This window comes from Mauremys reevesii, linkage group 4, assembly GCF_016161935.1.
Source record: "Mauremys reevesii isolate NIE-2019 linkage group 4, ASM1616193v1, whole genome shotgun sequence".
Classification (NCBI taxonomy): Eukaryota; Metazoa; Chordata; order Testudines; family Geoemydidae; genus Mauremys; species Mauremys reevesii.
The window spans coordinates 57,783,278-57,808,567 of record NC_052626.1 but is presented as its reverse complement, the minus strand read 5'-3'; the positions used below and the strand labels follow the sequence as shown (position 1 = coordinate 57,808,567).

The 25,290-nt window shown below is 43.3% G+C and overlaps 1 long non-coding RNA gene across 1 annotated transcript in view; it reads right to left on the bottom strand.

Moving 5' to 3' along the window:
• Nucleotides 1–25,290, bottom strand: part of LOC120404725 — a 161,684-nt gene that overhangs the window by 9,564 nt on the left and 126,830 nt on the right. Inside the window, exon 7 of the long non-coding RNA XR_005598135.1 lies at nucleotides 22,139–22,201. This is a non-coding gene — a long non-coding RNA (uncharacterized LOC120404725). The remainder of the gene's footprint in view (nucleotides 1–22,138; nucleotides 22,202–25,290) is intronic.

Genomic DNA, 25,290 nt, shown 5'->3' with positions numbered 1-25,290 from the left:
TTTCTCTCTCTCCTGAAAATTAATTCTTTGTAATACAAAACTTCACAGGAGTTTAGCGATTCATCTTCATCAAATGATAAAGATCAAAGGGTGAATCCTGCTCCTACTTAAGTTAAAGGGATCTTGTTATTGACTTAAATTGTAGCTGGAATGGGCCAAAAGTGTAATTTTTTCCTGAATAAAATTTGATATGAACAAGGAAGGAGCCCTTAAAGCACTTATGGAAAATCTGATATAATAGCATTTATATCAACTTATATACACCTCTACCTCGATATAATGCTGTCCTCGGGAGCTAGAAAAATCTTACCGCATTATAGGTGAAACCGCGTTATATTGAACTTGCTTTGATCCACTGGAGTGTGCAGCCCCGCACCCCAGAGCACTGCTTTATCACGTTATATCCAAATTCGTGTTATATCAGATCACGTTATATCGAGGTAGAGGTGTAACAAAACACACTTAGGCCTGGTCTACACTAGGAGGTTATGTCGAATTTAGCAGCATTAAATCAAATTAACCCTGCACCCGTCCACACAACGAAGCTATTTAGTTCGACATACAGGTCTCTTTAGTTTGATTTCTGTACTCCTCCCTGACGAGGGGAGTAGCGCTAAATTCGACATGGCCATGTCGAATTAGGGTAGGTGTGGATGGAATTCGATGCTAATAGCTAAGGGAGCTATCCCACAGTGCACCACTCTGTTGACGCTCTGGACAGCAGTCCGAGCTCGGATGCTCTGACCAGCCACACAGAAAAAGCCCCGGGAAAATATGAATTCCTTTTCCTGTCTGGCCAGTTTGAATCTCATTTCCTGTTTGGACATCGTGGCGAGCTCAGCAGCACTGGCAGCGATGCAGAGCTCTCAAGCAGAGGTGTCCATGCAATCTCAGAATAGAAAGAGGACCCCAGCATGGACTGATCGGGAAGTCTTGGATCTGATCGCTGTGTGGGGCGATGAGTCTGTGCTTTCGGAGCTGCGCTCCAAAAAACGGAATGCGAAGATCTACGAGAAGATCTCCAAAGCCATGACAGAGAGAGGATACAGCCGGGATGCAACGCAGTGCCGCGTGAAAATCAAGGAGCTGAGACAAGGCTACCAGAAGACCAAAGCGGCAAACGGATGCTCCGGAGCCCAGCCCCAGACATGCCGCTTCTACGAGGCACTGCATGCCATTCTAGGTGCGGCCGCCACCACTACCCCACCACTGACCGTGGACTCTGAGGATGGGATAGTGTCGATGGACGTTTCCTCGGAGATGTTCACGGACGGGGAAGATGAGGAAGGAGATGAGGAGGGCGAGGCAGTCGACAGCGCTTACAACGCTGATTTCCCCGACAGCCAGGATCTCTTCATCACCCTCACGGAGATCCCCTACCAACCCTCCCCAGCCGTTAACCCGGACCCTGAATCAGGGGAAGGATCAGTCGGTAAGTGCTTTAAACATGTAAACATTTATTTTTAACAGAACAGGAATATTAACTATCTGAAAAGACGGTCAATATGAATGGGGATAGAACAGAAATCCTCTTGGGAGATCTCCACGAAGGTCTCCTGGAGGTAATCTAAAAGCCTCCGCACGATGTTCCTGGGGAGAGCGGCCTCCGTGGTAGCACACTTTTCCGCGCCAGGCTATCCTCAGGTACTCTGGTATCATTGCCTCGCAGAGCATGGCGGCATAGGGCCCTGGTTTTTGCTGGCTTTCACGCAGCATGTGGTCTTTATCTGTGTCACTGATCCTCAGCAGGGTGATCTCGCTCATGGTGACCTGCTTTGAATTAGGGGAATGTTAGTATTGGGACTGCTTGCCTGTTCCTTTACATAACTATAACCGGTGGTTTACAGCCACGTGGTGGAGGCGGGATAGGGGCAGCATACAGGGATCTTTCCCAGGGACAGCTGCGAGGGGGTGGGACAGGGGCAGAGTTCATGCTTTCCGGATTGCTGGCAGCAGGAACTGGCCAACGCTAGGAGAATTGCTTTGACCGTGAAAGGAGGGCACTGCTATAAATTAAGTTTTAAGCAGCCAAAAGTCTACGGCTTACCATGTCTGCCTGCTACACGAATTCTGCTGTCCTGCCCCGCTTGTCTGATCTCCACTGCAAGACCCCAGGCACTGAATGCGAAGGCCGAAAATTCTAACTTGTCCTGAGTGCGCATGAGATAGGTGCTGTGCATGGTCTTATTCACAGAGACAGAGACTATGTTCATTGTTCACAAAAATGTATCTTTGTAAGGAATTCACTCCCTTTTTCCCATCACACAGCTGCGACTGTCTCCCGACCTACCCCGGCATCCCCCTCACAGAGGCTGGCGCAGATTAGGCGGCGAAAGAAAAGGACACGGGACGAGATGTTCTCGGAACTTATGGGCTGCTCCCGAGCCGAGGCAGCCCAGCAGACCCAGTGGAGGGAGAACATGTCGCAGTACCAGCGCTCACACAGCGAACGGGAGGACAGGTGGCGGCAGAAAGACCAGCAGGCGACTCAAACGCTGCTTGGACTAATGAGGGAGCAAACGGACATGCTCCGGCGCCTTGTGGATGTTCTGCAGGACCAGAGGCAGGAGGACAGAGCCCCACTGCAGTCTATGTCTAACCGCCCTCCCCCACCACAAAGTCCCATACCCCCCTCACCCAAGGTACCAAGAAGGAGGGGCAGCAGGGGCCGTGAAAACTGTCACTCCACCCCTGCACAGTGCTCAGTTACAGGAAGGCTGTCATTCCCAAAATTTTGATAAGTCCTTTCCTTCCTGCCTCACCCAAGCCCCCGTCCCAGTTTCATCCCCTGTCTAGTTGATAATAAAAAATACTTTTCTGTTAATTACTGTTTCCGTCATGTTCTTTTAGAGGAGACTGTGTTTGAAGGGGGGGAAGGGGGCTGGTAATTGGACAGGACAGTCACCTTTACCAGGGTACAGACACGGGGGCAGGTTCAGCAGCAGGTCACACACACAGTGCAGTCACTAGGCACCCTGGTCAGTCTGGGAGGTGGTTTTCATGTTCTGTGGGGGGAGGGGGGGCTATGTGACTTTGTGGTGGGGGAGGGCGGTTAGAGATCTTATGCAGCGGTCCTTATCCTGGATCACAGAGCCACGCAGCAGGGGATCTGTAACCATCCTCCCCCGCCACAAAGTCACATAGCCCCCACACACAGAGTCCCGAAAAGGAGGGGTGACAGGCTCCGTTGAAACAACCAGTCCGCCACTGCGGACCGCTCTAGGAGCAGGAGCCTGTCATTCCTCGAGTTTAGAAGCGGTCTTTACATCACTACACACCCTACCCACCACAGTCTGCATCCCAGTTTCAACCCTTTACGGCGAAATCAGTAATAAAGAAAACGGTGTTAATTAACAAAGTTCCATGTATTTTATTTTTAAGCATGCATTGGAAGGGGGGGGAACGGGGTGAATGGGGTATGTAACTGCAGAGGATAGTCAACATTAGCTGGGTAAAGAAACGGGGGCAGGTTCAGCTTCTCTGTAAACAAACTTAATAGTCACAGGTTACCCTGCTCACTGAGGAACCTAGCTTTCAAAGCCTCCCGGATGCACAGCACTTCCCGCTGGGCTCTTCTAATTGCACGGCTGTCTGGCTGGGCGTAATCAGCAGCCAGGCTATTTGCCTCAACCTCCCATCCCGCCATAAAGGTCTCCCCCTTGCTCTCACAAAGATTGTGGAGCACACAGCAAGCTGCAATAACAATGGGGATATTGGTTTCGCTGAGATCTGAGCAAGTCAGTAAGCTTCTCCATCTCCCCTTGAGACGTCCGAAAGCACACTCCACCACCATTCTGCACTTGCTCAGCCGGTAGCTGAAGAGTTCTTTGTCACTGTCCAGGGCGCCTATATAGGGCTTCATGAGCCAGGGCATTAGCGGGTAGGCTGGGTCCCCGAGGATCACTATAGGCATCTCCACATCCCCAACAGTTATTTTGTGGTCTGGGAAGAAAATACCTTCCTGCAGGCGTGTAAACAGACCAGAGTTCCTGAAAACACGCGCGTCATGAACCTTGCCCGGCCATCCGACGTTGATGTTGGTAAAACGTTCCCTATGGTCCACCAGTGCTTGCAGCACCATTGAAAAGTAGCCCTTTCGGTTAATATACTGGCTGGCCTGGTGGTCCGGTCCCAGGATAGGGATGTGTGTTCCATCTATAGCCCCCACCGCAGTTTGGGAATCCCATCGCGGCGAAGCCATCTATGATGACCTGAACGTTTCCCAGGGTCACTACCTTTGAGAGCAGTAGCTCGATGATTGCGTTGGCTACTTGCATCACAGCAACCCCCACGGTAGATTTGCCCACGCCAAAGTGGTTCGCTACTGACCAGTAGCTGTCTGGTGTTGCAAGTTTCCAGAGGGCTATGGCCACTCGCTTCTGCACAGTCAGGGCTGCTCGCATCCGGGTGTCCTTGCGCTTCAGGGCAGGGGACAGCAACTCACACAGTTCAGGGAAAGTTCCCTTACGCATCCTAAAGTTTTGCAGCCACTATGATTCATCTCAGACCTGCAGCACTATGCGGCCCCACCAGTCCGTGCTTGTTTCCCAGGCCCAGAATCGCCGTTCCACAGCATGAACATGACCCATTGCCACCATGATGTCCACGGCGTGGGGTCACTTGTTTTGTGAGAGGTCTGTGCCACTCTGAGACTTCATGTCCTCACCGCGCTGCCGTAGCCTCCTCGCCCGATTTCTCAGCATCTGACTGTGAAAAAGGTGGATGATAAGGTGCGAGGAGTTGACAACGGCCATAACTGCAGCAATGATCACAGCAGGATCCATGCTCGCAGTGCTGTGGCGTCCGCGCTGTCACTCACCAGAAAAGTGCGCGAACTGATTGCCCGCCGGCGGGAGTGACGGTTGAATGACGACAGTTACCCAAAACCACCCTCGACACATTTTTTCCCCAGCAGGCATTGGGGGCTCTACCCAGAATTCCAATGGGCAGCAGGGACTGTGGGAACTGTGGGATAGTTGCCCACAGTGCACCGCTTCCAATGTCGACGCTTGCCCCGTTAGTGTGGACTCACAAAGTCGAATTACTGTCCTTAGTGTGGATACACACATTTGACTTTGTAATATCGGTTCCACAAATTTGATTTAAGTAGAATTGAACTACTCTGGTAGTGTAGACATACCCTAAGTTCTCTTAGCAGCCTGAAATTCCCTGAACTTTCCTGCATTGCAGTATGGGTCCTAAACTAGAAAAGTTTCATAATGAAACTGCTGCAACTGGCATGAGACATATTGCAATAATTGGTTTTCATTAGAAGCTGAAATTTGAAGCAAACCAAATCTACGGGTTAAATTTGCTGAAAGTAGCTGGTTACATGACGCCCTATTGTTCTACAGATCTACCAATTTATCCAAAGAAAAGGAATTGTCATTATAGACCAAGATCATGGAGCTGTATATAGATTTTTGACACACAATTGTGTGATTTTCTGTCAGCCAGTAGCATTAGGAAAAGATGTCCCAAAAATACTGAGGATCTGAGCCAAAAATACTGTTTTGAGTCCTATGCACACATGCACATGCACATGCACACTCACTATCAAATGCTTGTTTTCATCCTGTTGTGACAAGAAGATTCTGTGGCTTAAATTAAACAGAAATAGTGGAAGTGTTTATAAAGAGTAGAAAAATAAGAAATGAAGAAGACAAAGTTCATTTGCATTACTCTGTCTCCTGATCCGCTTGGTAAATTGCAGGTATTCCAGATTTTATTTTTATTTTCCCATTTAATGCAGAGTGCCAACTTGTCTACTAAATATGCCTGCTACTAAACTAGGTGCTCTGAATAAAGCAGTAGATATTGTTGCTTCATGGCTTTTTATTTCTGTGATTGGGTGGGTGTGCACATGGAGTCTAAATCCTCTATTTACCTGTGATATAGGTACAGCATAGGTAGGAGTGGTGGATGCTTCCACACACTCCCTGCAAGGAGTACCTCAGGTGCTGAGATGTTAATTAATCTCTATAGCTCATTCCACTGAAACTGCCAACAGAGTTGCCCATTCACTCCTATTCTGGTACTGCCTTTTGAGATGTGGACACCTGTCCATTTGGAACTGACTGGTCTGAGACCATTATACCTACTACCTTTAGAGACATTAATATTATTAACAAGTAAGTATTAAAGGAAAAGTTAAGCAGACTGCATTTAAATCCCCATTCTCCCCCTACAAGGGAATAGCCTATATATCCACTAGATATTTATACATTCTCATTATCGGAAATTCTGAGTTCAGAGTTTCAACTCCCAGATTTTCCTCTGAATGAATCAGTTGTGCGAAGTGGCTTTGCTACCCACTTGTACCATGGAAGGTAAGGAATTCCACCTGCAAAATTGCAGATCCCAAGACATGTGGGTCTGCTGGAATCAAGGGGGTTCTGTTTGGGGGAGGATTGTTCACAGGGGGTGCTTGTTGTTATATGCTGCAGTCCCATTGATTTCAGTGAGACTGCTCCCAGGAATAAGGGCTTTAGGAGAAGGCTCCATGTTTTATATTTTTTAAAAGGTGACTTATGGGATTTATATCATTTATAAATAGTTGCCCATGTTTTCATAAGTCAATATAAAACCTGGAAAAATTAACACACGGTGTACTATACATTTTAAAAAAAAACTTTAAAATCAGAATTTGAATGGACCAAAGTAAGTGCATGAAATCCATCTCCCCCAGACTTTTCCTTGGTAAGAAATCATGTTTGTAATGTCTTAAATATATTAGTTTTATTAGCTGTATCAGGAGTTTCACTGAAGCAGTACAGACCAGTACATATTAACGTTTATAAAAGAAAATAGTGTGCACAGGCTGCATTCAAAGAAAACAGCCAATTAATTAGACAGTTTAAACTAGGGCTGTAGAGTTCAGCAACTCACCTGTCTGAAGCAAAAATCTAAAGTACAGAGGCGAACACATAAAACATGTCAACACTAATGTGTGATATACAAAGACCAAACACTGTGCAGAGACGTGCTGGAGTTTAACTGAATCATTTGTTGTCTGTGAATATCTGAATTTCTATAGTAGGCTTGCAACTTCAAAAAATTAAATTTAACTTAATCTTAAACTGATATTTTAAAATATTATTGAAGGACTAATGATGCTTCCATAGTTAAGGTCCAGTTTTGCTTTTAAAGCAGGAGTTCATTCTCTGTTATATATCAGTAATATATAGTGTATTCTCCCTTGACTTACAGCACTGATTCTTTGAGTACATGTTTGATTTTTGTAAGAATTTATCAGAAAATGTGCTAATTAGTTTAGAAGTGAAACTTAAATTACAATGGACATATTAAAAAAATTGTGTGTGTGTCTTATCCTTTTTTGCATCTTTCTACCAGTTTATTAATTACTCTTCATACTTTCCATATAGTTAAAACTCACTGAAAACTAGTGCATATGCAACATTTGAAGAAATGTCGAAAAGGGACCCTAGCGGTTCCAGTCAGCACCGCTGATGGGGCCATTAAAAGTCCAGTCGGCAGCACAGCAGTGTTAAGGCAGGTTCCCTGCCTGTCGTTGCTCTGTGCAGCTCCCAGAAGCAGCAGCATGGCCCCCTCCAGCGCCTACACATAGGGGCAGCCAAGGGGCTCCACATACAGCCCCCACCCCAAGTGCCATCTCTGCAGCTCCCACTGGCCGGGAACTGAGGCCAATGGGAGCTGCGGGGGCGGCACCTGCAGACAGGGCAGCACACAGAGCCACCTTCTGCATAGGAGGCAGAGGGGAGGATGTGACATTACTTCCGGGAGCTGCTTGAGGTAAGCGCCACCCAGCGCCTGCTCCCCTGATGCCCTCCCATGCCCCAGCTCCCTGGGACTGAAGCTATGCTGCCATCTATGTCACAATGTAGGTTACTTTCTGTTTAACAATAGTCTTCATTTAATATTTTCACTGCTAAATATATTTAATTGCAGATGGATGGTTCAGAATCATTTTTAATTATATCCCTAGCCCTCATAGTTATGAAGAAAACAATGAAAATACTGATGCAATGCAAAGAGACCAGCTCCACCCCCCCACCACACCATGCAATCCCACAGTCCAGTGTCACCCCAAACTAACCCCTTATTTACCTAACACCCCCATTTTTCTGCTCCTCCTCTCCCTTCTCATGTCTCTACTAATTTCCTCTGCCTCCACACACCATCTCAACTCTAGCCAATAATATCCCTGCTTTCCACATACAAAGCATTGCCTCATGGGACTACTCAGATTCATAAGGTTGTCTGCATGTGTGTCTGCAAGACTGGAGTCTAAATAACCAAATTACTTCCTAAAATAATCTGGAAAACACTAGAATCAGGGAGGAGAAAAAATCCTGAAGGGCCCATTTAAAAACCAATTAACAGATTTATTTGAATATGCTCAGAAAATTCATTTACTACTCACAAAGCAATGGTATAAATAAGAGAAATCTAATTGAGAAATTTAGACTATGTCTACACTGTCCTGCACTTCGAATTACGGGGGTGTGAATAGCATCTTGCTGCACTGTAATTCCCCTGTGTGAACACTGCAGGCACGGATGAAAAGGCTCCTAGTTAACATTATTGTAATCCTGTTTGAAAAGGACTATGGGGCAGTCTGAACTGCAGGGCAGGGTAGAGAAGCCCTCAGTCCCTAATTAAAGAGACTCTTAATGCAACTTAACTATGGAACTTCTACGATCCCTCTATAATGAAGGGAGAATTATTCTAAGTTAAGATATTTTTACCTATGACAATTGTACTGTAGTCCCCTTACAAAATGACATTAAAATGGACATATGAGGGACACCAGGGCCTCACATATACCAGCAGCAACCCCACACGCCAGGATGACAGCACAGCGTAGAGTAGTACCTGAAAGATAAGCTGGAACTAGGCAAGTCCTGCAGAATGATCAGAAAGGCAACTCAAAGTGCTTTTCATACCTAGCATTACATTCAGACAGAACAGCACTGGACCAATCGGAAGAATAGGAACATACCTGTGTGGTATGTCTGCCACTTACTATTTTTCTAGATTTGTTGAAATTCTATTTCTTAGTGGATGCACAGTAAGCAAATCATAGAAAAGTTCAAGTATCAATTTGGCATTCCAGAAAAAACAATCTGTGACAATGAGTCATTGCTGGCCACCTCTGAATTCCAAGCTTTCCAGTTATAGAATGATTTCAAGTATATTACTTCCAGGCCCCACACCCCTACACATACGGGAATGGATTGGTAGAGAGAGCATTACAGATTGCAAAGAGAATTCTACAACAACAAGACCCAATATTAGCTCTCTTGATCTAGACAGCAGCCTCCATGTCAGCCACTGGTGTAAGCCCAGATGAGCTGCATATGGATCAACAGATCAGAATAATGCTGCCAAATGTAGAGGTTAACAGTTCATTCTATGTTGCTCTGAATAAAGGATGTGAGACAGAGATGCCAGTCTAAGAAGTTTCAGATAGTTGTCTTTAACCATTGCAATGTAAAGCTTATTCAAACTGAAACCCAATGACTCAGTCCTGATAAAATGGCATGAAAAATAAAACTGGAGAATTGCAGCAGTTCCCACTGGATTTAGGTGCATTATGAGCTCTTTCATGGATCAGACTGATCAAGATACTCAGTACAGAAGAAATAAGCAGCATCTTCAGGTTGTTTCAAACCCACTTGAATTGTGATGTGATCCTAGTATCAATCAATCTCACACCACAGTCTTGTGAAAGGAGACAGTCTATTGGATAAGAGTCTTAAATCTATGGAACAGGAAAATACACTTTAAGCTATAGACAAATAGACAAAACACTCCTACAGACCAGATGATAAGCAGATCTGAGTAAGTGGTGAAGCAGATGACTCAGCTGGCTCTATAATTTATTGTTAAATATTCATTCTTGCCTAAGAGTGCTTTTACAGAATAGAGATGGTTCATAGAAACATAGAAATGTACGACTGGAAGGGACCTCAAGAGGTCATCTAGTCCAGTCACCTCCACTCATGGCAGGACTACGTATTATCTAGACCATCCCTGACAGGTGTTTGTCTAAACTGCTCTTAAAAATCTCCAATGATGGAGATTCCACAACCTTCATGGGCAATTTATTCCAGTGCTTAACCACCCTGACAGTTAGGAAGTTTTTCCTAATGTTCAAACTAAACCGCCCTTGCTGCAATTTAAGCCCATTGCTTCTTGTCCTATCCTCAGAGGTTAAGAAGAACAATTTTTCTCCCCCCTCCTTGTAACAACCTTTTATGTACTTGAAAACTGGAATCATGTCCCCTCTCAGCCTTCTGTTTTCCAGACTAAACAAACCCAATTTTTCAATCTTCCCTCATAGATCATGTTTACTAGACCTTTAATCATTTTTGTTGCTCTTCTCTGGACTTTCTCCAATTTGTCTACATCTTTCCTGAAATGTGGCACCCAGAACTGGACACAACACTCCAGTTGATGCCTAATCAGTGCAGAGTAGGGCAGAAGAATTACTTCTCATGTCTTGCTTCCAACACTCCTGCAAATACATCCCAGAATGATGTTTGGTTTTTTTGTAACAGTATTACACTGTTGACTCATATTTAGCTTGTGGTCCACTATGACCCCCCAGATCCCTTTCTGCAGTACTCTTTCCTAGGCAGTCATTTCCCATTTTGTTTCTCATCTTTTTCTCTGGCCTCTGACTTGTACCCAGGCCACACACAAACTGGTCCTTATTTTTAGTGGTCAGTGAAGGTGTTATTGTTGCATTGCCTTCCCATGTTCCAGAATCCTTTAAGAATATATGGAGATATACCTATCTCATAGAACTGGAAGGGACCCTGAAAGGTCATCAAGTCCCGTTCCCTGCCTTCACTAGCAGGACCAAGTACTGATTTTTGCTCCAGATCCCTAAATGGCCCCTGCAAGGATTGATTGAACTCACAACCCTGGGTTTAGAAGGCCAATGTTGAAACCACTGAGCTATCCCTCCCCGCTCCACTGTAAATGTACCCACTTAAAAACACATCTCTAATACTCAGAAAGCCCTAACACTATTTCCAAAACAAGGACTGCAGCCATCTTAAAAGCTACATGTTTAGGAGAGATGATCCAAAATATAATTAACCTGGGAGGCTGGGTTTATTCAGCTGATGATTGGTAAAGCATATGTTTGTGCTCCTTGTACTGTCCCATCTGCCCTCCTTGTCAGGAAATTAAAACTGAAAGGATACCAGAAGAACAATGCTGAGGAGTGACGTAATGCCCTTGTTTCTTGGGTACTTATTTCTACCTGCGCAAGATGGTGAAAAACATTGCTCTATCACAATGGTAGCACTCACTTGGCACAAGAGGAAATGATTACACGAAATACAAGGCAATGGAGATTTGGGCTCAAAGAATATGCATGCACTCATGGCGCACAAAAACACACACACACACAGAGCTATCTTATGAGTGCAACAGACTCGTCGTCCTGTTCTTGTTATTTCTTTTGCTTGTGTGCTCAGGCTAATGGGAGAGGTTATTAACACTGTAATACTGTAAGAGCTTTGCAGGCTTTCTTTTAAATAGTTCATACTTAGGTCATATTCCAAATCAAAACAGGGAAGATAAGTTTGGGGCGTCTTGATCTTGGAAGCAGCTATTAAGTCAATATTGTTGCCAGTAATTCTCCTGGCACCACTGAAACCATATATTTTGCATACATTCAATTCAATTAAAGAGTCTTTATTCCAAACAAGAAATAGCTCATTTTGTGAATAACAGATTAAGGCAAGTAAGGTGAATAGCTGACTAAAGCAGACACTTAAAATAATAATTCTTCCAGTCAATGGGATTGTGTGTATAGCCTACTTAACACAATATACTTTGGCTTCCAAGAAAAGACAAACAACTTTACATGGTAAGAAATCCCTTAAGTAGGCTAGTGATGTAGAAAGCAAGCCCAGTGCTTTGCACTAAGCAGCAATGTGTGAATTTTCTATTCAACACAGAAACACTGGTCTATTTATTTGGTTTATGTGTATAATTAATAGTAAAATTATACAGCTTTTTTAACATATAGTAGTTACTCTTTATGGGTCTGGGTCCTGAACAAAAATATTTCCTTTAGATTTTATTTGAATAATGCTTTCTTCAGGTGAGCTCTGGTAAACGCCATAAAAATTATAAATCTGGAAACCTAGGAAGTATAGAAAAGGGAAGGAAATTACCTCAGTTTGGCATGAGGTACAATGTTACTTTCTTTAAATAAAATGTATCCTCTGTCCTCACTAACCCCATATAGGCTAATTTAACATTTCATTGTATTCTGTCACTTAGCCTTGCCCATTGCCAGACACACAAGGTAGCTCATATTATAGTGCCTGGAGTTACAAAGAGCCTATGTTTCCACTCACTATTTTTCACTTCCCTTGGAAAGCATGGTAGACTGACACCTTTTTTTCTTTCATCATAAACGCTCTTTGACTTAAGGGAAGAAAAATAGCACATGTAATTAAATGTGTACAGTTGCAGGTAAATATATATGGCATTTCATAATATTTGTCACCACAGTACCTTATTTAACAACCTAATCTGGTATATCTTAAATGTGCAACAGTGAGCCCAACTTTAGAAAAGACTTGTGATCCAAAGCCTTACTGGTGACAGGTGACATGCTTCCAGGTAAATTCCAGTGAATGATGGGATCCACTTAGTAAAGAATTAAAGGACAATTAATTAATACCAATTAACATGGCTTTATGGAAAATAGGTCTTGTCAAATGAATTTGAAATAATTTGTATGAGATTACAAATTTGGATGATACAAGCCATTGTTTTGACACAATTTATTTAGAGTTCTACAAGGCAGAAAGCAAAAATGAGATTTAGGCTCCTAAATCAGTCAGGAGTTGCAACACTGAGCACAGTAATGTCTAAATTCCTTTAAAAATCTGGATGTAAGGCCTGGTCTACACTAGGCCACTAGCAGGCACCTTATATCGATTTTAATGGCTCTTTATTAACATATCGGATTAGGACAGTGCACCAGTGACCGCTCTGGACCGCAATCTGAACTCGGATGCAGTGGTCAGGTAAACAGGAAAGCGAGCCCGCGAACTTTTGAATATTTCCTGTTTGCCCAGCCGAAATCAAAATAAAAAATAGAGCTCCCGCATGGACCATGCAGATGTGATCGCTGTAAGGGCAGGCAAATCCGTTCTATCCGTTCTATCAGCGCTCCGTTAGAATCCTTTTTTAAAAATCTCCAGACAGACGCCATAGCAGGGACTCAGCGCACTGCAGCGTGACAAGCGTAACGGAAAGCCAAAGAATCAAATGGATGCGCATGGACTGGAGGACTGAAGCTATCCCACAGTTCCTGCAGCCTCCTAAAATTATTTGCATTCTTGGCTGAGCTCCAAATGCTTCTAGGGTCAAACACAGTGCCCGTGGGTCAGGCATAGCTTGGCAATCTACTCACCCACCCCACCCACCCCAGAAGCGAAAGGTAAAACAATCCTCTGACTCTTTTACATGTCACCCTATCTTTACTGAATGCTGCAGATAGACGCGATAGTGCAGCACTCAACACCAACATCCTTGCTCCCCTGATGGTACAAAAAGATGGAAATCCATCCTCATCATCAGCATAAGCTGATCGTGCAAAATGATGGAAATCTATCCTCATCATCAGCCTCAGCTGATGGTACAAAAGGACTGGTAACCATCCTCGTCATCAGCCTATTGGCCCTAATTTTTTCTGGTGGATGGATGGTGCAATATGGCTGGTAACCATCCTCATCATAGCAACAGGGGGCTGAGCTCCATCAGCCCCCACCCTTCATGTGTAAAGAAAGATTCAGTTGCCCCTGGACTAGCAGTGGGATGCTGGGCTTCTCTCTACACACTGCTTAATGTCCTGTCTGGACTATCATAGCAGCTGGAGGCTGCCTTCCACTCATTTCTCACTAACAAGTCAGTGTGTCTTATTCCTGCATTCTTTATTAATTCATCACACAAGTGGGGACAATGCTACGGTAGCCAAGAAAGGCTGGGGAAGAACGGAATCAACAGGTGGGGTTGTTACAGGAGCACCCCTGTGAATAGCATACAGATAATTTCCTGACACAGAGCAGGTGGTTCTCTAGCACACTTGCCTATATTAGGCAGCACAGATTCTATTTTTAGATAATTGACTCAGGAGTCATTTGGCTGATCGGCAGCCAATGGTACAAAACGATGGAAGGTACAATATGGCTTGGCTGATTGACCAGGGGACTGGTAGCCATGATCATCCTCAGTTCCAATTTATGGAAGGGTTTGGATGGTGCAATATGGCTAGTAACCATCTCTGCTGTCATGCAAAAAAAAGCATGCTTCTGTGTAGCGCTGCTGAATCGCTGAGAGTCACAAACGGCAAAACAAGCTCCATGATTGCCATGCTATGGCATCTGCCAGGCAATCCCAGGAAAAAGGCACAAAATGCTTGTCTGCCGTTGCTTTCCGACATTTACCCAGAACCACCGCGACAATGATTTTTGCCCCATCAGGCACTGGGATCTCAACGAAGTTCAATAGCTACCCACAGTGCAACGCTCCAGAAATCGATTTAATGTGTTTAGTGGATTTTATAAAATCTGTTTTACAAAAAGTGTCTACTTCCCTTTTGAAAATGATATTTAAGCTCCTAAATCAGTTAGGTGTTGCAACCTAACTAGGTGTTGCTGAGTGCAGCAATGTCTAGATCCCTTTAAAAATCTGAGCCTTAGCCACTGAACATTTGGATTGGCATTATTCAGAATCAATGGAGAACATATTAAAAACTGGCTAAGTGTTAGATCTCAAAATATAAATGTTAATGGGGAATCATCATCATCAAATGAGAGTTTTCGATGGGCTCTCACAGAGATCTGTTCTTGGCCCGATACTTTTTAATATCTTTGCTCAATGAAATATTAATGATCTGGAACAAAACATAAAAATGGCTGGTAAGTTTGAAGATGAGACAATGATCGATGAAGTAGTAAACACTGATAATGACAGGTCAGTTACTATTATTATTGGGTGGTTTTTAAGCTGGTTTAATTGAAAAAAAACATGTTGTAATACAGCCAATGCACGCTCATGCATCTAGGAATAAAGACTGTAGCTCATACAGACAGGGTGGGAGACTATGTCTTGGAAAACAATGATGCTGAAAAAGACCTAGGAGTCATCATAGATAATCAAATGAACATGAGCTCCCAGTCCTGGTTCCACATTTTTAAAAGGTTGATGAAAATATGTTGAAATTGAAAACACTGAAAAGGGTTTAGAAATGAGCCACAGAAATGATTTGAAGTCTGCAGAACCTGACTTAAGTTCAACTAATTTAACTTATCCAAGACAAGGTTAAGAGCTGATTTGATCATGGTCTATAAGTACCTACCTACACATGAGGATACCAGACAGTGGACAGCTCCTTAATTGAGCAGATAGAGACATAACAAGATCAATCCAAATTCAAACTGGTAATGAAGTAATAATTTGTGTATTTCGTAGCTCTTATTTTTGACCAAATCTTCATACCCCTACTCTGAGAGGAGGCAAGTATCAGTCCTCATATTTTGGAGTTAAGGTAGTGAGAAATTGCACAAGGTCAACTCAGGCAGAGCTGGGAAATTTTTCAAAAGCCAATAGGACTTAGGTTTTGAAGGGCTAGTTTCAAAAAGAGACTTAGGTACCCAACTGCCTCTTCAGGCACCTATGTCTGATATTTAGGTGCCACCTAACCCTATCCTTCCATAGGCAGTTAATTTTCCCCTGGTGGCCATGAACAAAGTTGCTAGCTAATAGACTACTCAGAGCCCTCACTCACACCTAAACCTCAACTGGATTCTCAAACTAGACATTCCTTTGCTTATCTCCCTGTCAGGGCCCAATCTGGTAGGCATGCCTTGAGCATGCCTAACCCACACAAAAGATAGCCAATGATGAACAAGTCAGAAATGTTGGGGGCTGGCTGTGTCCCCTAGAATATCCAATATCCCAGTGGTTCAGGCACTCACCTGAGTTGTGGGAGACCCAGGTTTAAATCCCCACTCTGTGTGATTTAGAACAGGGACTTGAACTGAGGTCTCCTATATTCCAGCTGAGTGCCCTAAGCATGAGGTTATTGAGTATTCTGGGGGGAAGGTCTCTCAGTCTCTCCTGTTGAAGCTGTTCCACTTTATATAAATAATTAAATATACATTGGAACAGGAACCTCATTCTCCAGTGAATGCTCCAACCATCATGTGATAGGGTCAATCTCTTGCTTTCTCTCTGTCTCAATGAATATTTAATTATCTATACAAAGTGAAAAAAACTTCAAGAGACTTACAGAGACCCACCCAAGAACACGCGCTGCCTGATAGGGTATTTCCATGGGAGACCTGGGTTCATATCCCTGTTCCATATCAGACAGAGCAGGAACTTGAAAACAGGTCTCCCACATCTCAGATGAGTGTCCAAACTACTGTACTGTTGGTAATAATGGGGTAGGCAACCCTCTTTTTTCATGAGAAAGGGCTGACTTGGTGTAGGCACCTAACTCCAGCGGAGAATCACAAATGGAGATGGGCACCTTCCTCTGGCCTATCAGAGAGGAACTGAAGTAACTTAGAGGATCTGGGCCCTATGGCTCATCCCTTTTCTCTATATTTCACTCAGGGCTAGCTTAGGCGGCTCCCCACTCAGCTTACTGGCTTCTGAGAATCCCTTTCCTGAGCACCTACCTCTCCCCATACAGTGCCTCGGCACCTAACTTGGGGATGTGTATTCCACTAGGTCAGTGGTTCCCAAACTTGTTCCGTCGCTTGTACAGGGAAAGCCCCTGGGGGGCTGGGCCGGTTTGTTTACCAGCCACATCCACAGGTTCGGCCGATCGCGGGTCCCACTGGCCGCGGTTTGCTGCTTCAGGCCAATGGGAGCTCCTGGAAGTGGCAGCCAGTACTTCCCTCAGCCCACGCCACTTCCAGCAGCTCCCATTGGCCTAGAGCAGTGAACTGTGGCCACTGGGAGCCGCAGTATACAAACCGGCCCAGCCCGCCAGGGGCTTTCCCTGCACAAGCGATGGAACAAGTTTGGGAACCACTGCACTAGGTGACAGGGTGCCTGAGAGTTAGGCTTTGCAATGCCAAAATTGCCTTTGTGAATCTAGCCCAAAGTGCCTACACTTTTGAAAATGGGCCTTAGCCTCCTATGGCACATGTACTTTTGAACATTTTACCCACAGTCTAATGTGGAACTAGACAATCTGTAACAGACAGTATGTGATTATATGAAAGCTTTTTGAAAATGGAACAGTTCTCTCTTCAAGAATGAATGTCAAGAAACACCTACATCCGACCCACTTCTAAGCCCTTGAACTGAGATAAATGTTCAGTGATTATCATCCAAAAGATGTGCACATGCTCAACAAGAAACCAACCAGTTTTAAATCTCCCAGATTACTCCATAGCAGCAAAACACCTTCACAGAGAAATGGGCTAAAATCTTATTTCTCTCCCATTCACCTGTCAGTATTATTAAACTTCTTTGTATAGGAGCTCTGATATTGGTTCTTAGAGCCATGAGATTTGCTAGATCTTTTGTTTTCTAATTACACAGAGAACCTCATCCTGCTTTCACTGAGATCAGCAGGACTGTCACTGAATTTTTTGTGAGAAGGACTGAACCCACAGACTTGATGGTAGATTTAGAGGTTGTTGGGGGTTTTTAATTAGGATTTGTACAAATGAATAATTACAAATATTATAATTACGTACATATTTCCTAGTATTATATCTATTGCAGGGGTCAGCAACCTACGGCACACGTGCCAAACACGGCACGCAAGCTGATTTTGAGTGGCACGCTGCTGCCTGCCACGGTCCCGGCCTCCAGCCCCACTCAGCCCCCCCGCCCACCACTCTCCCCTGCAGGGGCAGGAGGCAGAAGCTTGGTCCTGTGGCAGCCAAGCTTCCTCCAGTGTGCTGCTCTCCTTCCCCTCCTCCTCTCCTTCCCTGCGCCGATCAGCTGATGGCCCTTACGAGGCGGGGGGAAGAGTGGTAGCATGCTCGCTGCTCTGTAGAGGAGGCAGAGAAGAGGTAGGGATGGGGTCTTGGGGAAGGAGGTGGAACAGGGCATATCCCTTCCAGCCCCCTGCCGTGAGCCGCTCAGGGCAGGGGGCTTGGAGCACCCCCACAAGCCGAGCACCCCAGCCCTCTGCCCTGGCCCCTGAACCCCCCCACACACACCCAGCCTTCTGCCCTGAACCCCCCCATACACCTAGCCTTCTGCCCTGCACTCCCTACAGCCCCCAGCCCTCTGCCCTGACCCCTGAAACCCCCCACACCTGTAGCCCTCTGCCCTGACCCCTCCCCACCCCGATCTGGGGTCCCAGCTGCCAGCCCCTTGCCAGCCGGGGTCTCGGCCGCAGGCCCTGCTCAGCCCACTGCCGGCCTAGGTGAACAGAACCCCAGGCTGGCAGCGAGCTGAGCAGGCTGGCGGCGTAAGATCAGCATTTTAATTTAATTTTAAATGAAGCTTCTTGAACATTTTGAAAACCTTGTTTACTTTACATACAACAATAGTTTAGTTATATAACATAGACTTATAGAAAGAGACCTTCTAAAACTGTTAAAATGTATTACTGGCACACAAAACCTTAAATTAGAGTGAATAAATGAAGACTCGGTACACCACTTTGAAAGGTTGCTGGCCCCTGATCTATTGCTTAACTTTTCTAACAAGAAATATTCACCTCTCTCTGAACTCCTCACTAGTCTATGTGGATGATTTATCAGTCAAAAATGTTAAAGTATAAAGTCTATCTGACAGATTCCGGTGAGAACATATGTGCTGTAATTTTGCTGACTCTCTAGTGAAGGACAGAGTTCTGGCAAAGCCCAAAGGTTTATCAAAACACAGTGATAAATCCCAGATGTGATCTCAGCTTTTAATACTTTCTATTTTGCTAATGTCTCCTAAAACACTGGTGTTGGGTTTTTATTTTTTATTTTCCAAATTCACAGTAAATTGGTCTGACTTCTGGTACCTGGCACAGTGGCACACTTCCTCTCAACAACTGTAAGCCTGTCCGAAAAACAGAACAACATCTTTGAGATGGGGTGTTTATATGGGCAACTTTCAGTCACTGCAGTGAATGAGGCCCCACCTTCAAAGGGATTTCAGACCAGTGCTCACCTGATGAAAGCATGAACTGTTTTTGGTTGACTTGATTTACACGGAAGCAGCCAGCTCATTAGCTGAGCTGAACTTGAGGAAGCAAATGTAACGCACATGCAAATGTTTTTGTAGCTATTGGTGTCAATGTTGCTGCAGCTTTCCTTGGGGCAAGAGGACAAAGACGGCTGTGATAAGGCCTTGCAGAATCCACAAGTAGCTAAAGGAAGTCTAGCCACTAAACAGATTTACATCCATGGGGCTGAGGTTAAAGAAATTAAATGAAGGTAGGCAAGGCATGTTGGTTTATGTACTGGATTGAACTGTATGCTCCACATATCCACATTTATATATCTATCTATCTATATATAAATAAAATAAATACATGGGAAAGTCAAAAGACCAACTGGTATATGATGGATATGACCTTAATATGCTAATTCATAGGAAAGTGGCAAATTTTATTCTAGATGTGTTTATATTGAGCATGCAGCCTTTCCTAAAACCATATTCTGTATAGAACTAGCCTCTAAGACATTCAACTCACACAAGCTTGATTTCAACAAACTTCTTCTGATCACTACAAGAGCAGATTCTGCAGACTCAAGGACCTTGTGATCTGGTCTTTTGTGACCGAAGAACCCCTCAGTGCCAACTGGCAAGGGAATTACAAGAATATCCTGATTCTGTTATGTATATTCTGGTTCACCAAAGAATGTCATGTGAGGTCTTAAATGAAAGCCTGAGTCACTAGTAATTAATGTAGTTGGAAATCTATGTACAGATACTACGCAAGGAGATATGTATATATACTGAAAATATATTTTAAAGTCTGTATGAAGGCAGAGATCAGTATAGCTCTAAATCTTATCTTTTTCAACAACAGAAGTTGGTCCAGTGAAAGATATTACCTCACCCACCTTGTCTCTCTAAACAAGTTTTCTGTCAGACAAGGGATGCTTATCCACTGGTCTCTCTGTTGAAATGTAAATTAAGTATTGTCTCATTCACATAATCTATCTAAACTGAATACATATGAAGTATTATAAGAATTTCAGAAAGGAACTAACAAGTATAGAAACACAGCGGGAAAACAGAACCTAAACTTGAGATACACTTCAAAGGTATGATGGACTATATTTGGGGAACAGACGACATCCCATCATCCTACATTATTGGATGTTTTCACTATAAATATATCTCAGTGCCAGGGTGCAAAGCAAGATGCTGGTCTTCAGTTGAATCATAGACTTTGGTGTGTACACTGTTGCCTTGGGAACTGCAGACCTGGTACTTGTGTGAGAGTTCAGTGGATAAGGGGCTGGACACTACTGGGAAATGCTTCAAAAGACTCCGGGACTAGAGTACACCTAGTGTTAACGTGAAAGGTAAAGTAAGGGCTGGCACAGCCCAGAGGAGAGTGCTTGGGTGGCTAACAGGCTGGTGGTGTCAGGAAACTGACACCCAGTTAAGCACAAGCCAGTCTCCCTCTCATTGGAGGAAGGGTGGAAACAAAGTGACTAACAGTCCTGGGTACCCGAGAATCATCACAGCCTTTATATAATTTCTTTCAGGAGACTGCTTGCACACACACAGGCTTTTACTGAATTACAGTGCCAAGTCTGGGAATCCCTTTAAAATAATACTTATGAATATTCACAAAAATCAAACATCCTCATGATGAAAAGAAATTCACTCAGCAACAAAATGGAAGCTAACAAACTGCAAGCGAATATATTAGATTCTGTTTTTAAAACCTAAGGCAGGAAACCTCTCACTCTTCATTCCCTTAATGGAGAAGCTGCATTCTGCTATCTCTCAATGAAGACCCAAAGGAAAATTGTACCACTTCACCCTTCTATTTCCTTTCCTATCAAGGAAGATTAATTTGAGCTTTCTGTGATGCTTAGTCCTATTATCAAATCCCCATCACAATCATCATAGATGGAGATTAATACACTGCCTTTCTCCAGTTCTTTTATTTAGCCGTCCTGCTCACATTATGCACCTAGGTTAGCCATTGTCTCTGAGGTTCATTGATGCCTGTTTACAAAGTATATACATCTTGCTCTTTGGGTGAGCATCCATTATTCAAATTCTACATATCTGTTTTTCCATTGCTGAAAGCTACTTTCAGTACAGGGAAGGGCTCTCTCCATGGGCAATAACCTTGTGAGAAGTATTCATATAAAACTCATTCATTCAATTCTTAATATTTTTGACATAGAAGTTTTTCATGTATTTTTCCAAAATACATCGCCCCAGGACATGACGTCTTCCCTAATGATGGGAGATTACCAGCATCCTGAGAAATCAATTACAGATGAAAAATACGGTTCACAAATTTAAGTGTGTTTATTGTGAGGTGAAAGAAAAATAAAACACAAATATTAATCAAATAAACAAGTGAAAGTGGAACATTTGAGGCCCTGGTGTGAGACCTGTATCATAAATCTGTGGTGTTTGGCTGCAATGCATATTCCAAAATAACTTCTTCCCCAACCTTACTAACCTGTAACAGAGCTTTGCTCACTACCTAGTTGTTCAGATTGTCTTGTTTCCAGGTTGACCTAGGTTTTCTTTTTTATAGTTTTTTTTTTTTAATCTTTGGATATGCAAAACATCCACCTTACCTCCTCCCTCTCCATTATTCAGTCACGTTCTCTTGCCTCTGTACTAGATGCCTGTCTCCTTCCTATTTGCATTACTGTGATGAGGGTGTCATGCTGTCTGGAGTGGGTCATGACCATGAGTGCCAACATTTGGGTAGACTGTCAAAAACAGGGCAGAAAGCCCAAACTGTTTGTACATTCTATAATTCGATTTCACCAACCCAGTAATAAGTGTGAACTCCTAAAGCACTATAACAATCTTACCAGACAGTCCCCTCGGGCATTCCAGTCTAACTTGCCACCCAGGACTATGTGAAAGATGGTCACTTTACACCAAAAATCACAATGATATTCAGGTTATTCCCAGTCCCAAAGGACCAATCACTTACCCCAAGTCATTTGTACTCAGATCTCAAACCAAAGACAATGTGTGTAGCCAATCCTGGGATAAACTAAATTAAGAAAAGAAATGAGAGTTATTTACAAGATTAAAACAGAAAACATACACACATAAGTGAGTTACAGCCTTATATTTAAACAGGTAATATAAGCTAAGCAGCTCTATATGTCCTTTAGGGCTGACCCATGCAAAGCAGCATGGGGAATCTTTACCCCTCAGAGTCCAGACAGCATAAAGAGATCTAGGCAATGTAAACACTACAGCTTATGTTGATATAAGTTATGTCACTCAGGGGTGTGAATAAGACACCCTTCTGAGCAACGTAAGTTACACTGACCTAAGCACCAGTGTGGACAGCACTATGTCAGCAGGAGAGCTTCTCTTGACGACATAGCTTATGCTGCTTATGGGGGTGGTTTTTTCATGCCGATGGGACCGCTCTCTCCTGTCAGCATAGAATGTCTTCACCACATGCACTGCAGTAGCACAGCTGTACCACTACAGCTGCATCACTGTAGAGAGGGCAATCAACAGACTATTTGTCCTTATAAATGTTTTACAATGGTTCATTTAGTTTCAAGGGCCCTCTTGTCTGCAGGACCAGCACTTTACACCAATGAATGCTTCTTTTCTTGTTTGGTGAGTTACACAATTACACAGGTTTACAATGCAAACGCTCCCTATGACATTATACCATAGACTACAGATATTATAAGTAGGATTAATATATGCAGCATCCTACAAGCTTTCCATCAAGTTCAAATACTAACCACATTCTTATAACACTAATATCTATTTTAACTGTATCAACCCACTGGTGAGCCAGACTGGTTTCCAGCCATGCATTTGTCAGTGTTCAGTGAGGCCCCTGGCCTTGGCATGAGCTGGCACCTGACCTGCCAATGTCACAGAGGTAATATGAGTACCTAGGTAGATATTTTTTATTATACACATTTATTAACTTCAATGGCCTTCAGCTAGGGATAATTTAGAGGTGGATTTGGGGCAATTTAACCTACCAATATTCAACATTTTTTTAAAGAGAGGATGGTTAACTTTAGAAAGCAGACAACAGACCATGCCTATGAGTGGTGAGTAAATACTATTTCCCCTATTCTCCCACTTCAGGATACAGGTAATTTCTTTTGAAGTCAATCCTGTGGTGGGAGAATAAGGCCTGGGTGCCCAGTAAAAAACCCATTAGCCCCTAATTGCAATTCCCAAGTTGGCCACCCTACTGCACCCTGCTAACCACTTTTTAAAATGTATGTCTACTATATTGAGCCAGCACTGAGATGACCAGAACAGGCTACTATCTAAACTGGTGTGAGAAACTATATGACTTGCCATGACACACACTCTTCAAGTACTGGACACTCCCTATAATAAACAGTTTTGTTATATCAAATTGCAAGAGCAGAAACGTTGTGTTTCCAGCACTCATGCACTGTAAACATGCCATGGAATTGCAATCTGTTATCAAACAACAAACAATCCATCATATACATACGATGGGAGGTTATGTAAGGCGTACACTATGGCCAGATACTCCTTTCATCTAGCAGCATCAGTCACTACATATTATAAGGTGCTTTTCTTGCATGTTGCCTGACTAGGCACTGCCCCAGACTGTAACTGGAAGTGTCCATGTATACAACCAACTTCAAATCCTAGTCTGAGTTTGTAAAGATATAAAGTGTTGTAAAGTCTGTTTCTGGAACCCAAATATTGGATTAAATATTCAAGTGTGTGAATTCAGCACTTAGTGCACCTGAGACGGGGCCAGTGGTGGCTCACTAGAGGCCAGACCAGCCTCCAGATTTGCAGTGTCTGGCCTAACAGATCTCCCGTGTACTCTATTCCCAAGATACAGGGAATCTCTCGCATTTACCCACTTTAAAAGTGAGCTCTGCTGCTTGTAGCTGATTCAGGGAGTTATTCAAATACGCAAGGTTCTCCTCCCAAGTTTGGCTGAAATCCATATGATTTCCATCCCTGATTTCAGACAGAAGTGTATTAAAATTTATTCTTATCAATGAGTAACATTTTTTTATTTTGTGGTTGACTCCTCTTGAATATAATTTTCACATTCTGAATGCATGAACAGTTGGCCTATTCCAAGATTTTTTAAAGGCAAAGGGTCATGTCATTTGGAAAGTAATTTATCGTGGCTATACAATAAGGTCTGAGATTTGACCTGTGACATCAATGACAGAAAAATTTAAGCATCCTTAATAAAGCTTTTCGTTGAACAAGTGCCTAGGTTAGTACGCAATTATGATTCAGCATAAAGGAATAGTAGAAGATAGACTTTAGGTGTATGAGCAAAATGTAATATTTCATCATGAGAAGATATAGAGTATTAGTCTGATCTCATTTTCACTGGGGTAGGTTTAGAATAATTCCACTGAATTTGATATAGTACGGCAGTATATTCCTGTGTAAATGTAAGGAAAATTAGACCATTATTTCAATATTTAACATAAGTACAACTTCAGCAAAACTTCTTCCATGCTGCTTTTTCATATCCCTTTTAATATATGTTTGAATACGCAGGTAAGAGAACTCCAGTAAAAATGCCAAATAGCTGGCTCATTTATTTGCTTTCTTGTTATGAATATAAATGTTTAACTTTCTATCCTCACTGTTTTTTTCATTCTCCCAAACTCTGTGACAGAGTTGGACTATATTACTTCAATTAAGTTATTTTTATAAAGTAAAATTTGACACAAGCCATCTTGTTTGTATGTTTGACAGTTGGGAGTAAAATGTTTTGTTAAACACTCGCTAAATACATGTTGCTGCTTTTTTTTGTTATTAAGCTAATGAGGGAGCAGAAAATATCTTCCTGCCAGAAAAAAAAATGTCAAGCTTCCAAAACAAACTAAAAGAACACTCCATTTCTATGACCTAGTGGATCACAGTCACATGCTTTAGAGCAAGGAAGTTGAATGAAGCTATTCATTAATTACAGATACTGTGAAAATGTGAAACACGGGGATCAAACTCTCCTCTCACATCAGTTTTACATCAGCTCCATTGACTTCAATAGAATTGCTACTGATTTACACTATTTTGTGTGAGAGAAATACTGGTGTCTGGGGAAGCTGTGAGTCTGGAGGATGTGGCTGCAGGATGAGG